Genomic DNA, 17,434 nt, shown 5'->3' with positions numbered 1-17,434 from the left:
GGACAGCAAGTTTGGGACAGTTCTGCCTAGCCCACGGTCTAGTAAACAGTTGTCTGTAGCCGTTCGCACCCCCTCCTCCTCCTCCTCCTCGTCCTCCTGCAGAAGCAAGAGCTCGTCCACAGACCGCAGTCGCACAAACACTCCATCCGCACCTGCCACTGTTGCACACCAGGTCTCCCATTATGGGGCAGCTACTGGCATACGTCAGCAGGCTGTATTGGCTATGAAGTGTTTGGGCGACAATAGACACACCGCGGAAGTTCTGTCCGAGTTCTTGCAGCAAGAAACGCAGTCGTGGCTGGGCACTGTAGATCTTGAGGCAGGCAAGGTAGTGAGTGATAACGGAAGGAATTTCATGGCTGCCATCTCCCTTTCCCAACTTAAACACATTCCTTGCCTGGCTCACACCTTAAACCTGGTGGTGCAGTGCTTCCTGAAAAGTTATCCGGGGTTATCCGACCTGCTCCTCAAAGTGCGTGGACTTTGCGCACATATCCGCCGTTCGCCTGTACACTCCAGCCGTATGCAGACCTATCAGCGTTCTTTGAACCTTCCCCAGCATCGCCTAATCATAGACGTTGCAACAAGGTGGAACTCAACACTGCACATGCTTCAGAGACTGTGCGAACAGAGGCGGGCTGTTATGTTTTTGTGGGAGGATACACATACACGGGCAGGCAGTAGGATGGCAGACATGGAGTTGTCAGGTGTGCAGTGGTCGAAGATTCAAGACATGTGTCAAGTCCTTCAGTGTTTTGAGGAATGCACACGGCTGGTTAGTGCAGACAACGCCATAATAAGCATGAGCATCCCCCTAATGCGTCTGCTGATGCAAAGTTTGACGCACATAAAGGATCAGGCGTCTGCACCAGAGGAAGAGGAAAGCCTTGATGACAGTCAGCGATTGTCTGGTCAGGGCAGTGTACATGACGAGGTACCGGGCGAAGAGGAGGTGGAGGATGAGGAGGATGATGGGGATGAGTATATTTTTAATGAGGAAGCTTTCCCGGGGGCACGGGAAATTGGTGGCGTGGCAAGGCCGGGTTCTGGTTTTTTGAGGGACACAAGTGACGTAGATTTGCCTGCAACTGCCCCTCAACCAAGCACAACCGCAGATTTGACAACGGGAACTTTGGCCCACATGGCGGATTATGCCTTGCGTATCCTCAAAAGGGACACACGCATTACAAAAATGATGAACGATGACGATTACTGGTTGGCCTGCCTCCTTGATCCTCGCTATAAAGGCAAATTGCAAAATATTATGCCACATGAGAACTTGGAACTAATATTAGCAACAAAACAATCAACTCTTGTTGACCGTTTGCTTCTGGCATTCCCTGCACACAGCGCCCGTGATCGTTCTCACACGAGCTCCAGGGGCCAGCAGACCAGAGGTGTTAGAGGGGCAGAAATCAGAAGTGGCGTTGGACAGAGGGGTTTTCTGACCAGGTTGTGGAGTGATTTTTCTATGACCGCAGACAGGACAGGTACTGCAGCATCAATTCAAAGTGACAGGAGACAACATTTGTCCAGTATGGTTACAAACTATTTTTCATCCCTTATCGACGTTCTCCCTCAACCGTCATTCCCATTTGATTACTGGGCATCCAAATTAGACACCTGGCCAGAATTGGCAGAATATGCATTGCAGGAGCTTGCTTGCCCGGCAGCTAGTGTCCTATCAGAAAGAGTATTCAGTGCTGCAGGTTCAATACTAACAGAAAAAAGGACTCGTCTGGCTACCCAAAATGTAGATGATCTAACCTTCATTAAAATGAACCACAACTGGATTTCAAAATCTTTTGCCCCACCCTGCCCGGCTGACACCTAGCTTTCCTATGAAAAGGTCTTGCCTGTGGACTATTCTGAATGACTTTTCCAATCTCGTAATTTTCTTCACCTGATTGTCCAGCATACGACATGTTTCCACCTCACGAAATGGCCAAACTCCCCACACGGGGCCGTGCTATCGCCACTTTGCGCTTGGACCCTTGAGAGTGCTGTTTGTCTGAAGAGGTGGGTGTGGCCGCTTTTGGTCGACGGCACTGCCACTGGGTCCCTCATAGTACAATAAAGTGTCTCTGGCGGTGGTGGTGCGCACCCAACGTCAGACACACCGTTGTAATATGAGGGGCCCTGTGCCTGTACCGCCGGCCACAAGACAGTTCCCCCCCCCAGCTCAAACAGTGCTCTACCACTAGCAAAATTATCTCTCACAGCTTCACCAATGTGTAGTCTAGCCGCTGACATCCTTCAATGCCTGGCACTGACAATACCATTGTTTTGACATTTTTGTTATGTTAGGCCTTCGAAGCCTGTCTGCGGTCCCTTCTTTCTACAACTACTACACTGACCAGGCCACTGCTGGCCGTGTTACCCTGGAACCAATTTAAAAGTGCCTACAGTCAGCCCAATTTTGTTATGTTAGGCCTTCGAAGACTGTCTGCCGTCACTCCTTCCACTAGACTTCCACTGACCATACACTGCTGCCCATGTACCCCTGGAACCAATTTAAAGTGCCTACAGCCAGCCCAATTTTGTTATGTTAGGCCTTCGAAGCCTGTCTGCGGTCACTCCTTCCACTAGACTTCCACTGACCAGACCACTGCTGCCCGTGTACCCCTGGAACCAATTTAAAAGTGCCTACAGCCAGCCCAAGTTTGTTATGTTAGGCCTTGGAAGTCTGTCTGCGGTCACTCCTTCCACTAGACTTCCACTGACCAGACCACTGCTGCCCGTGTACCCCTGGAACCAATTTAAAATTGCCTACAGCCATGTGTTATTATTTTAGGCCTTCGATGCCTGTCTGCGGTCACTCCTTCCACTAGGCCTCCACTGACCACACCACTGCTGTCCGTGTACCCCTGGAACCAATTTAAAATTGCCTACAGCCATGTGTTATTATTTTAGGCCTTCGATGCCTGTCTGCGGTCACTCCTTCCACTAGGCCTCCACTGACCACACCACTGCTGTCCGTGTACCCCTGGAACCAATTTAAAATTGCCTACAGCCATGTGTTATTATTTTAGGCCTTCGATGCCTGTCTGCGGTCCATTCTTTCAACTACTACTACACTGACCAGGGCACTGCTGGCCGTGTACCCCTGGAACCAACATCAGAAAATATAAAAATAAGTATTTTGCTTATAAAAAAGAAAATACTGGTGAGATATCAAATGCAGACATTTTAACATTAAAAACAAACACACAACTCTAATCTGGTACAGTACTAAAAATGGCCACCAGCTACAATTACTTTCTCCTGCAAGTAGTTAACTGAAAGTTTTTTTAAATTGAAAACACACATATGGCATCCACCGAGTGTTGTCCTGTCGCGTCTTCTTTATATTATTGCCGAGAAGATGCAAAATAATGAAAATAATAAAATCATTAATTACCAAAATAATAGAGAAAGTCAACACCACATTGCAAATAAACATTCATTCCAAATAAAGAAGCAGGGCGCGTCCGAGGGTGAGTATATACCTAATAAGAATATAATCACCCTCGGACGCGCAATGCTTATTTCCAACAGCCTTCCTTCCTAAGAATCAGCCCTTCCGTCGTGTAGAGAGACGTTGTGTTACACTCCAAGGTGTTCCCCAGGTTGCCTTTCCTGAGCTTCGATCTTCCGGCTCTCGTTTAGTAGTTCTTGGAAACTACTCTGCATTAGGCCTTCAAATTGGGTATGGGGTGTAGAGAGATGGTGTGTTCCACTCCAAGGTGTTCCCCAGGTTGCCTTTCCTGAGCTTCGATCTTCCGGCTCTCGTTTAGTAGTTGTTGGAAACTACGCTGCATTAGGCCTTCAAATTGGGTATGGGGTGTAGCGAGAGGGTGTGTTACACTCCAAGGTGTTCCCCAGGTTGCCTTTCCTGAGCTTCGATCTTCCGGCTCTCGTTTAGTAGTTCTTGGAAACTACACTGCATTAGGCCTTCAAATTGGGTATGGGGTGTAGAGAGAGGGTGTGTTACACTCCAAGGTGTTCCCCAGGTTGCCTTTCCTGAGCTTCGATATTCCGGCTCTCGTTTAGTAGTTGTCGGAAACTACGCTGCATTAGGCCTACAAATTGGGTATGGGGCGTAGAGAGAGGGTGTGTTACACTCCAAGGTGTTCCCCAGGTTGCCTTTCCTGAGCTTCGATATTCCGGCTCTCGTTTAGTAGTTGTCGGAAACTACGCTGCATTAGGCCTACAAATTGGGTATGGGGTGTAGAGAGAGGGTGTGTTACACTCCAAGGTGTTCCCCAGGTTGCCTTTCCTGAGCTTCGATCTTCATGCTCTCGTTTAGTAGTTGTCGGAAACTACGCTGCATTAGGCCTACAAATTGGGTATGGGGTGTAGAGAGAGGGTTTGTTACACTCCAAGGTGTTCCCCAGGTTGCCTTTCCTGAGCTTCGATCTTCCGGCTCTCGTTTAGTAGTTGTTGGAAACTACGCTGCATTAGGCCTTCAAATTGGGTATGGGGTGTAGCGAGAGGGTGTGTTACACTCCAAGGTGTTCCCCAGGTTGCCTTTCCTGAGCTTCGATCTTCCGGCTCTCGTTTAGTAGTTCTTGGAAACTACACTGCATTAGGCCTTCAAATTGGGTATGGGGTGTAGAGAGAGGGTGTGTTACACTCTAAGGTGTTCCCCAGGTTTCCTTGCCATTGCTTCGGTCTTCCGACTCTCGTTTAGTAGTTGTAGAAAAGTACACTGCATTAGGCCATACAAAATGGGTATGGGGTGGAGAGAGATGGTGTGTTACACTCCAAGGTGTTCCCCAGGTTGCCTTTCCTGAGCTTCTATCTTCAGGCTCTCATTAAATTGTGGTTAAATGGAACAACTGCATTTGGCGTACTAGTTGGTTTGGGGCCTACTATCGGTGTCTGCCACTCCTTGCTGTTCTCCTCCACTGAACAAAGCTGTGCCGCCTGTTTACTACGGTTGCCAATTTTGAACTGCATTTCGACTACTTACTGATTTGGCCCTACTCTCTGTGTCAGCCTCTCATTCCAGTTGTCCTCCACTGCAATGCCCCCTGGTTATTCCTGTGTTACCAATTTTGAACTGCATTTAGCCCACTTTCTTCTTTGGGCCTATATCTGTGTTTCCACTTCATCGTGCCCATTGCCCAGCCAGTGATAGATGAGTCTGCTGGTACATTGACCCATAACGCAACATTCCCCGTGCACGCTACACAACAACATTGTGACCCTGCTGAAAGTCAGGTTGCTCTTCCCGCATACCATACCACCTTACACGGGGACAAAGAGGAAGGTGCAGATGAAAGTGCAGGTTCCTTCATCAGGTGGGGGGAGGAATACTAGTTGGCGACGTCACTGGCACAGGGCCTCTCATAGTACGCAAAAGTGTTGCTGCCGGTGGGAGGCGCCCCCGCCGTGCAAACACACCGCTGTACTTTGAGGGGCCCTGTGCCAGTGCCAATGCCAACGAGTGGGCCCCCCCTGCTTGCTCAGGTTCACAGCACTTGCAAAGTTGAAATACTTACCTCTCCCTGCTCCACTGCCGTGACGTGGTCCAGATTTCCTGGGCCCACTAATTACTTGAACCAGCCCTACCCCCCACAACTTTAGCCAAATGACCCCCAATTTCAAATGCCTTCCAATTATTATAAGGTAAATTACGCTTGACAAGCTTCATTAAGAAGAATGGATGGTTTTGACATTAAAATGGCCACTCTAGGTGTTTTCCTGGCCCCCACTCACTGCCGACTATGCTGCCCCATTGACTTGCATTGGGTTTCGTGTTTCGGTCGATCCCGACTTTACGTCATAATCGGCCGATTTCACTCGACCCGACTTTGGACATAGTCGGGTTTCGCAAAACCCGGCTCGACTCTAAAAAGGTCAAGGTCGCTCAACTCTACTAATAACCAAAAAATGAAACATCCATGCAATACATGGTCCTGAGATTGGAATGTGATAGCATGCTATATAACAGCTGTGGATACAACCTGTCCTGCGTCAATTCTGGTATATGGAGATGCAGCAATGTCAAAGGGCACAGAGCACCACAAGGGTTAAATCCACATAGAGCCAGGGAACATAACAGCCCCAAAATGGCCCTGAGGTAGGAGAAGGATAAGGTGGGTGCGCTCCCACCTTATCCTTCTCCTACCTCAGGGCCATTTTGGGGCTGTTATGTTCCCTGGCTCTATGTGGATTTAACCCTTGTGGTGCTCTGTGCCCTTTGACATTGCTGCATCTCCATATACCAGAATTGACGCAGGACAGGTTGTATCCACAGCTGTTATATAGCATGCTATCACATTCCAATCTCAGGACCATGTATTGCATGGATGTTTCATTTTTTGGTTATTAGCAGTGGATACTGACATATTGTGGTCGAGTCCTTTGCGGCCTGTATAGGCACATTTTTGCAGGAGAGCATATGTGACTAGGTGCATCTAGGGTAGGATATTACTGTTTTCCTATTGTATTATGGGATTGTCATTTATTATGGGATATGATGGGTATAGGGATTTGTACATTTGTTTTTAAATGTTTTTAACATGTTTTTTGAGGTGTTTAATAAAGGTGTTTTGCTTTATAGTACTACCGATTGTCTCTATATTTTGGGTTGTGCATACTATTTTTAGTCTACCCTTTCTCTTTTCGTTTGTCCTGTTCTATTTATAGACTAAGTATTGCACCCCTTGATGGTGACTGTGACATTATATATTGGTGCGCCCCTTTCTATCTTTACTCTTGGGTTAATACTATCTGACTACATAGATACAGAAAGTAACTTACCAATAGAAGATGGGTTTTTAGCTAATAAGTTAACATCATTAAAAATGGACAAAACTAAAGCTAAAAATTAAATGAGCAAATTAATAAATAAATAAATAGCAATAGTGTATGAAAATAACATAGGGTATTTAGCTACCATTATTTTTTTGAAAAAGTAAAAGCCATCCCACCGCATCAAGTTAACCCTATTTGGGACGGTCCTAACCTCTAGTATTAAAACCTTACCATATGGAAACCCAGCCATGGGCAGCTATAGAAACGTAATATCCATCTCAAAGAAAAGGGAGGCCGTACCCTCATTTTCACAGAATGCACAACCTCCTGAAAAAAATGAATAATGGCAATCATGTGAAAAAAAAAGTAAGAGGAGAGGGAAATGAAGTCCCAAGCCTTTCCCCTGTCAACTGGCAACAGCAAGGATTTTTTCTATTGGTTCTTTTTTTTATCACTGTGATAGACCCTATCACAGTGATCAAAAGCCAATAATTTGTATGTAATCCTCCCCTGTGTCATCCCATTAGTCAGACTGCGTTATTTTATGTTATAATTTTTATTTCTTTCATTGCCATTAGAGTTAGGGTTGGGGTTAGGCTAGGGTTAGGGTTCAGCAACGGCTATGGCTAGGGTTGGGCTATGGTTAGGGTTAATATTGTGGTTAGAGTTTTTTCAAAAGTTAAAAAAGTGTATTAAAAAAATGACAATTTGACGACTAGTGTTGAGTACAAGTCCTCGTTACTTGAGTTTGCATCGAGGTCGCTCAAGCACCCCGTATACTTGGTGCATACCCGAGCCCTCGATGCAAGCTCAAGAAGGGAGCACTTGCGCTCAACACTAATGATGACATATTCAATATGACGATCTAATGTTATCAAATTCTGTGTAGTACCTTTGGGTTAAAAATCCTCACTATACCCATGCATAAAATCCTTGAGGGGTGTAGTTTCCAAAATGCTGTCACTTGTGGGGCGTTTCCACTCTTTAGGCACATCGGGGATCTCCAAACGCAACATTGCTTCCACTCTTGATTCAATCCATTTTTGCGTTCAAAAAGTCAAACAATGTTCCTTACCTTCTAAGCCCTGCCATGGGATGATGGTAGTTTCCCCCCACATAAAGGGTATTGTCGTATTCAGGAGAAATTGAACAACAAATTTTAGGGTCAATTTTTTCCTGTTACCCATGCGAAAGAAAAAATGTGAGACTAAAGCAAAATTTGGGTGAAAAAAAGTAAAAATGTTAATGTTTACCTTCCACGTTCCATTAATTCCTGTGAAGATCCTGAAGGATTAATAAACTTCTTGAATGTGGGTGAGGTTTTTAGAATGGTGTTACTTTTTTGTATTTTCTGTCATATAGAAAGTCACTTCAAATGTGAGGTGGTCCCTAAAAAAAATGGTTTTGAACATTTTGTTGAGAAATTGCTGATCAACTTTTAACCCTTTTAACTTTCTAATTAAGAAATTATGTTTAACCCTTGTCAGGCTGCATAATTTTACAACCTTAACAGGCTGCATAGGTACAATTGTACCTTCACATATACCTCCACTGTGGGAAGACTTTACTTGGTTTCAGAAACTAAAGTTCATTCAGCTACAAATGTTATGCTGATATCTATTGTTCAGTGTTGTTACTGGTCACTTATGTTGCTGTCAATTAAGTTAATTCAAACTGGGAGTGGCTTCTACTTGTCTTCCTGCCTCCCTCCTCTCATTAGCCATTTTGCTGTTCATCTCATTGCTGTGAGCACACATTTCTAGGCTTGTGAAGTCTTCAATTTCTTGGAAACGAAGGTAGGAAAGTCTCACAGCATCTAACAGCCAGTTATACCTTTATTCTCATTATGTGGGGACAGAACAGTCAAATTGTCTTTCAGCCTGGACTTGGCTTACATATATTTTGTATGAAACTTATCACTATAGGTATAATTTTTATACGAAAAATGGATAATAATTAGTATCTACATATTGTTTTACGATGTTTTATTTATATTCAGCACAAAATACGAAGCCAAAATTCATCTAGCAAGTCATCATGAGTGATAGTAATGCTGGATCTAGTTTCCGCCATAATCCAAGAAAACGTGTTTGCAGGTTAGTATAATTTTGTGAAAAGCCAATAATGTAGTATTTCGGAAAATTATTTATTTTACATTTTTTCATATTTACAGATTTACGTCTGACGAAATAATGCGAATGCTAGAAGAATCTGATTCTGAGCATGAGGATGAACCATATGTTCCATCTGATGATGAAAACTATGTACCACAAGTGGATGTTACTGAAGAAGATTCAGACATTGAACAAGAAATGGTCATAGAGCATGAAAATGAATACGAATCAGACGAAAGTGTTGAGGATGATTCTGTGCCTCAAAGTGCAGGCGACATTTGGACTGCTAAGGATGAAACTCAATGGTGCAGTAATCCACTGCCAAATGCACAAACAAAATCTCGTAATGTCCTACAACAAAGAGGTGGCCCTGCAGCAATCAGCAACCTATATACAGCAAAAGAGCTATTCAAGTCCATCATGACTCCCGAGATGTGTGACATCATATTACGGGAAACGAATCGAAAGGCCAAGAGAGTTTGTGATGCTTACAACAACGAACTGGTACAACGTTTTCCTGATTCTTCCAAACGGCCACCACAAAAAACATTCAAGCAATTTACTGAAACTGAACTTCATGCATTTTTGGGCATACTGATTGCTGCTGGTGTGCACAGAGCCAACAAAGAGAATCTGGAGGAAATGTGGAATGTTGCTGCTCTGCCTCTTATACGTGCAGCCATGTCTCGTGACCGCTTCAAGATGATACTCAGATTTATCAGGTTTGACAACGAAAATACACGTGCAGAACGTGTGCAAACAGATAAAGCTGCACCAATACGGGACATCTGGACAATGCTGAACAGTAATCTGGAGAGAGCCTACAAGCCATATCATTGTATCACCGTCGACGAGCAATTATTTCCATTTAGAGGTCATACTAACTTTACCCAGTATATACCTTCAAAACCAGCTAAATATGGCATAAAGATTTTCTGGGCTTGTGACTCATCAAATGCCTACCCTTTACAAGGTCAGCTCTACACTGGGAAACCAACTGATGGTCCTCGACAAGTAAACATTGGAGAACGAACAGTATTGGACCTAGTGAGCTCGTATAAAGGCTCTGGAAGAAATGTCACCACCGATAACTTCTTTACAACCATGGAACTAGCTAAGGTATTGAACTCCTGGAACATGACACTAGTTGGTACAGTGAGAAAAAACAAAAGGTTCCTACCAGCAACATGCAGCCTGCCAAAGAAAGGCCTGTATACTCGACAAATTTTGCCTACAATCATGATGCAACAGTCTGTTCATATGTACCAAAGAAGAACAAATCAGTCGTGCTTCTATCATCTATGCACATGACGGGAGAAGTTGAAGAGACACTAGCAGCCAAGCCAGAGATAATAAAATACTACAACATAACAAAAGGTGGCGTTGATGTTATGGATAAAATGTTGGGAGAGTACACTGTGAAACGACGAACATCACGTTGGACTTTGGCATTTTTCTACAATATGATTGATGTCAGTGGGTTAGCATCCTACATCATCTACAGAGAACACAATCCAAGCTTCAGGGCAAAGGATCAACGAAGAAAGTTCCTGAAAGATCTCGCAAATCAGCTGTGTATGATTGCAATTGAAGATCGTAGTACAAACAAAATGATAATGAGAAACCATTTTCTTCGAGGTGCAGTAGAAATGGTGCTTGGACGATGCATTGTGGTAGCATCGCAGCCAGCAGCTGGCCCCAAAATACCTCATGGTAGTCGTGGACCCTCCCCTGTTGTTGGTAGTTGCTATGTCTGCAGAGACCTGAGGCGAAAACAACGCAAGACTAGAAAGTCTTGTGTGGTTTGTGTGAAACCCATTTGCGATGAACACTCTGTAGCAAAGCCAACATGCATTACTTGCAAAGAAAATCAATAAAAAAAAGTTTCTTACATTTTTTTATAATGTAAATGAACAGTTTTTTACTTGTTTATAATAGTTAAATAGCATTATCATTAAAAAAAAATTTATGCTTTTTCCCTTGCATTATCTTCATTCAAAATATATGAGGTACATTTGTACCTATGCAGCTTGTTATGGATGCAAAAAGATCTCGACCCCTTATCTCGGAAGCGGGTGGAGATATTTTATTGAAATTTGGCCAATATATTCTGGACCAAAAATGTAGAGATGTCACGAAATTTCAGCCCTCTACGTCTTTTCAAAAAAAAGTTATTGCAATTTTAAAACGGAATAGTTACAATTGTACCTATTCAGTCGGATAAGGGTTAAAAAAATGTGCTGATTGTAAAGTAAATAGGGTATATTGGTATGCACACAGTCAATTTAGAGCAGGGGTGTCAAACTGCATTCCTTGAGGGCTGCAAACAGGTCATGTTTTCAGGATTTCCTTGTACTGCACAGGTGATAATTTAATCACCTACACACACAATGAGTTGGTGATTAAATTATCACCTGTGCAGTACAAGGAAATCCTGAAAACATGACCTGTTTGCAGCCCTCGAGGAATACAGTTTGACACCCCTGATTTAGAGCGAGGTGCTGGTGTCACGGACTGTAAAAGTCCTAGAAATCCAATTTCAGGTCCAACACACAGGGCAGCAGCTCTTTATTGGCCACACACTGCTTCGCCACAATCTAGCACCACCCAGACCCTTAAAAAAGGATTCGCTATGCATACTTATTACTAGAATACTAAGCGATTATATGAGTAAAACTCGGGAGAGTTGAAACATCATGTTACTATCTTGGTCGCTTACTATATATGTGTAATTTGCTCCCATGTACTATTCATGTTGAATAAATTTACACTATTTTGCATATACAATTACTAGAGTGTGCGGTGTCTTCTGATTGTAAAGTAGACATGTGTGACATGTTATTTATTAATTATTTTGCGTCGTATAACTATTTGATTTAAGGGCATAAAAATTAAGTTTGAAAATTGAACAATTTTCAAATTTTTTGTCAAATTTTTGATATTTTCTTAAGTATACGCAAATCATATCGACCAAGATTTACCACTGTCGTGAAGTACAATATGTCACGAAAAAACGAACTCAGAATCAGTGGGATCCATTGAAGCAATCCAGAGTAATTACCACATAAAGTGACACTGAAATTGAGCTTGGATTAAGTTGGTATACATGCATCACATAAAAGCATGTTCACATTGGCCATAAAGCGTACAAAACCTACAAGAAACAAAATGAGCAAAAATCCTGCCGTAACTAAATAAGTAAAAAGCAAAAGTGCATTTAAATAACACAGGGTTCTTAGTAATACTGTTTTTGATCAAAAATAGCACAAAAGCTGTCCGACCGTCAACAAGGTGACCCTGATCGAGACGGTCCTACGCTGTCTAATATTAAAAACCTTACCATGTGTCCGAGTTGACCTCAGTGTGTAAAGATTCTGAAGATTCCCGGAGGACACATGAAGTTGAGGACTATCTGGAATCTCAGGATTTGTCAGACAGAGGGAGAGGAACCCAGCAGGGATGGATGCAAGTTTAAAACACAGCAAACACAGGTAATGAAGCGAACTCTACATGAAACACTAAAAACTCAATCCTAACACCCATGTGTGTGTAATAATGGGCCTTAAATAGGATTAGGAAGATGACATTGTAAGGGGCTGACAGAGGCCATCATATGCCTCCCCTTCTTTGAGCCATGTTTACATTAATTGTGTGCAGTTCCATATTGTTTGTGAATTTTAATGTGTTTATGTGATGTTGCTGTATTAGATATGTGTTTTGTACCAGATTAGGGATAGCATAGAATAGGTATAGTTAGCAAAAGGGGTGTTACAGACTGGGAGGAGCCACAGATAAGTGTAGTGCAGGGTAGTGGGATATAGTGAAGGGACTTCCTGGTTAGTGAGCAGAGCCTGGGCAGCCATGCCCTGGGCAAGGTGATGCACCAGTGAACAAGGACAGTCTGATAGCCATGGGGATAAGGTTTCTTTGGCAAGAAGGTGCCCCAGGCTGAGTGGCATGCAGGCAGTCTTCAGTTTAAACGGTAAAAATTCCTGAGAGGATCCGGAGGCTATGGCCGGGACTAACTGAAGCTGAGATGGCGAGCCTTTTATCTCTTCCATTGAAGCCGGACAAGGGGAATGGGAGGAAGCTGGTGGGTCTAAAGGCATGGGTGGGAAGTGGGGCAGAGAAAGGTAGGATGGGACAAGGATTTTCCAGCGAGGCAGTGATTGCCAGAACCGAAGCAGAAATTGCCAGGAAGAACAGAGGTTGCCGGGAAGGCAGGGAAAAGCTCAGGAATGTCCCTATGTATGCATTGTGCCACATCTGTTTTGTGAACCTTGTTATTAAGTAAAGATGAACTGTTAAGAAAGAACCTTGAATCAGGAGTTGTTTGTGAGACCCGTGGAACCGAGACCGGAGTGACAGAAGATGAGGGGACCCCGAAAACTAATGTGAGTGTTCTGCTGCACACGTTGCACACACCACAAAAATGACATTGTGTTTTATTTGTGAGGCGTCACTGTGTGGGGACACTGCAGCTCATTTCCACGACTACCACCCTGGCCGCCTTACAACATCATTGACCCATGCATGACAACCTGCAAAACCTGACATGGAGCACAACAGAGGGCAGCGGACCAAAGGGAAGGAAGCAGAGCATGGGATACACGATACAGATGTTGAAAAGTAGTAATGGTTATAATTGCAGATAGAGCCAAGATAAAAGCCATGTAAGGGAGCCAATTCCAGCCACAATAGGAGGAACAAGGGGGATTAGAAAGGTATCTTTACAGGCCTCGGAAAGAGCGTGAAAATTGGGCAAAATCAAATTTTTCACCAATAGGTATTCCATAACTCTCTTGTTAAAAATATTTCAAGTATGTCCTTCAAGTAATTTTGATCGATCATTCTCTTTTGATGACCATAGTAGGATCAGATGGAAGTTGTTCCTAGGTGATCTCTAGTCATTCACAAGATCCAAAACTTGGCGCTTATATAATAAACTGTATAACAATTGAACCATCCTTTATCTGAAGGGCGTATTATAGTCTTGTTGTTATTTTGCTTTTTTTTGTCACGCGAGCCCTGGGAGAGATGAAGCTGACATCTTCTGGAACGGCACCAATAATGGAGGTGAGTATACAGTAGGTGTTATTATTTTGCTTGGGAGAAACGTGGTTGAGAAGGGGATGTTCGAGTAGTACTGTACTACTGTTATTGTACAGTCCTGTATATCATTGGAATTTAATTCTTGTTTTTTTTATTTGTATGATTTCTACCCACCCTGCTGCTCACCTTTTAATCACCTTTTGATTGATAATGTGTGCAAAAACTGTAAAGCGCTGCAAAATTTGTTAGCGCTATATAAAAATAAAGCTTATTATTAAAGATTATTATTACCTTTTCCTTTAGTTTGTTGTGCACCTGACGGATTACATATAAATTCTGGATTGTGTGTTACACTTTGGGTTTGAAACGCGTAGGCTATGTGTTTCTTTTTAACCCTTTTTTCTATGCAAATGGCTTTAATGAGGATTAAATAGATTTTGACTCATTTTATACATATTTTGCATTGGAGCTGGATTTACTATCTATCTCATTGTCTACAGTTGTGGAGTGGACTGAGGCTCCACACGGCAGGAATAGCGATGTCATTGCGCGTGCTGAGACGAAACTCAGACACACGGGCAGGCCAACGGCTCTTGTTTCATTAATTGTATTGAACTGTATCTGCAACCAGCGGATCCAGATACAGAGATACCGTTGAAATAGACAAATTGTTCACAGCCGGGCCCCTCCAAACTCACAGGCTCTATGGCAGCTGTGTGATCTACCACTATTAGCTGTACATTGCTGCATTGGACCATCATGGAAAGCAGTTGGAGAGCCAGTGAGGTAGTCACTCAAATAAAAAACTTTATGAGCAGAGCCCCCCACTGTGTGAGTTTCGAGATGCTGAAAATGTATAGGTTTGGGCCAGAGGCGTATTCAGGGGGGATCAACCAGTTCATATATCCCAGGCGCAGCCAACAGAGGGGTGCAGTCGGGCCACCTAATGCAGTGGTCCGAACTTCCGAAGTGTCAGCAGATTTCTGAGCCGGCTGTCAAGCTGACAGCCGCCTCTGAAACGCTACATTGCGCCGGTTCCCAGTGAACAATTTATAGTAAAAACTGTTAACCTTTGCTCTGCCTCCTGTCCGTTACTGCATCCCACTACCTGCTCACACCCCCACTGTGCTTGTTCTGTATTGTACTGTGTGGGTGTATTTACTGTTATGACCTGGTGGTTAGGACAATTATGGACCTGGTGGTTAAGAGCACACGGAAAGACCTGATAGTTACAATAATATAGGACGAGCTCTGAGACGTGGGAACTCTGCTGACCGCAATCCCTAATCCTATCACACACACTAGAAATAGCCGTGGATTGCTCCTAACGCTCCCTATGCAACTCGACACAGCCTAAGAAACTAGCTAGCCCTAGAGATAGAAAAATAAAGCCTACCTTGCCTCAGAGAAATTCCCCAAAGGAAAAGGCAGCCCCCCACATATAATGACTGTGAGTAAAGATGAAAATTACAAACACAGAGATGAAATAGATTTAGCAAAGTGAGGCCCGACTTACTGAACAGACAGAGGATAGGAAAGGTAACTTTGCGGTCAGCACAAAAAACTACAAAAAGACCACGCAGAGGGCGCAAAAAGACCCTCCGCACCGACTCACGGTGCGGTGGCGCTCCCTCTGCGTCCCAGAGCTTCCAGCAAGCAAGACAAAATCAAAATAGCAAGCAGGACAGAAAAATAGCAAACCAGAGAAAAGCAAGCAGGAACTTAGCTTCTGCTGGGAAGACAGGTCACAAGAACGATCCAGGAGAGAACAAGACCAATACTGGAACATTGACAGGTGGCATGGAGCAATGATCTAAGTGGAGTTAAATAGAGCCGCCAGCTAACGAATTAACCTCGTCACCTGTGGAAGGAAACCCAGAAGCAGCAGCTCCACTCACAACCACCAGAGGAAGCCCATGGACAGAACCAGCCGAAGTACCATTCATGACCACAGGAGGGAGCTTGACAACAGAATTCACAACAGTACCCCCCCATCCTTGAGGAGGGGTCACCGAACCCTCACCAAAGCCCCCAGGCCGACCAGGACGAGCCAAATGAAAGGCACGAACCAGATCGGCAGCATGAACATCGGAGCAAAGACCCAGGAATTATCTTCCTGACCATAACCCTTCCACTTGACCAGGTACTGGAGTTTCCGTCTCGAAATACGAGAATCCAAAATCTTCTCCACCACATACTCCAACTCCCCCTCAACCAACACCGGGGCAGGAGAATCAACGGATGGAACCACAGGCGCCACGTATCTCTGCAACAATGACCTATGGAATACATTATACCATTATACCTACATGGTGAGCTGCAGCATGTGCTACATGTTCACAGATCGACCAGAAGAAGAATCCAATTTCACCTGTCAGAAGTGTAGACTAGTGGCCCTTTTAGAAGAAAAGGTGCGGGGTCTGGAAGAAAGAATAGCAACTTTGAAACTCATCAAAGAGAATGAAGACTTTCTAGACAGAACAGAAGCATCTCTACTGGTCACAGAAGGTGCAAAAAGTGTCAGAGAACCTCCAAAAGCAGATGAGTGGAAGCATGTGACCAAAAGAAGCAAGAAGACCATGGAGAAATCACCAACCACACAACTGAAGAACCGATATCAAATCTTTGTAGAGGATGAAGATGGCACACCTAAGAATGAAGCAATACCAGCAAGCAAAAAAGAAAAGGGCACACAGCAACAAGTGACAGCAAAAAGTACAGCCAAGAAGCAACGAAGAGTGGTGGTGGTGGGAGACTCACTACTGAGAGGCACCGAAGCAGCCATCTGCAGACCAGACATAACTGCAAGAGAAGTATGCTGCCTTCCAGGTGCGATGATCAAGGATGTGACCGATAGGATACCAAAGCTCTTCAGCTCCAAGGACGTCCACCCATTTCTTCTGATACATGTTGGCACCAATGACACGGCAAGGAAGGACCTACCGACAATCTGCAAGGACTTTGAAGAGTTGGGGAAGAAAGTAAAGGAACTGGATGCACAGGTAGTTTTTTCTTCTATCCTTCCAGTAGACGGGCATGGCACCAGGAGATGGAACAGGATCCTCGATGCAAACAACTGGCTAAGACGATGGTGCAGACAACAAGGATTTGGATTCCTGGACCACGGTGTGAATTACTGGTATGATGGACTCCTCGCCAGAGACGGACTACACCTCAACAAACCTGGGAAACACACATTCGCCAGAAGACTCGCTACACTCATCAGGAGGGCGTTAAACTAGAAGAAGAGGGGACGGGAAGAAAAACATTAGACTCGAACAAAGACGACCCAGGAAAACATACTCAGAAGGGAGGTAAGAACATTTCTAAAACAATCCACAGTGAGGAGATTGGAACAAAACAAAATCCTCTAAACTGCATGCTCGCAAACGCCAGAAGCCTGACAAACAAGATGGAAGAACTAGAAGCAGAAATATCTACAGGTAACTTTGACATAGTGGGAATAACCGAGACATGGTTAGATGAAAGCTATGACTGGGCAGTTAACTTACAGGGTTACAGTC

Source organism: Ranitomeya imitator, chromosome 3 (assembly GCF_032444005.1).
Source record: "Ranitomeya imitator isolate aRanImi1 chromosome 3, aRanImi1.pri, whole genome shotgun sequence".
In the NCBI taxonomy this organism is placed as follows: Eukaryota; Metazoa; Chordata; class Amphibia; order Anura; family Dendrobatidae; genus Ranitomeya; species Ranitomeya imitator.
This window is presented reverse-complemented; position numbering follows the sequence as displayed.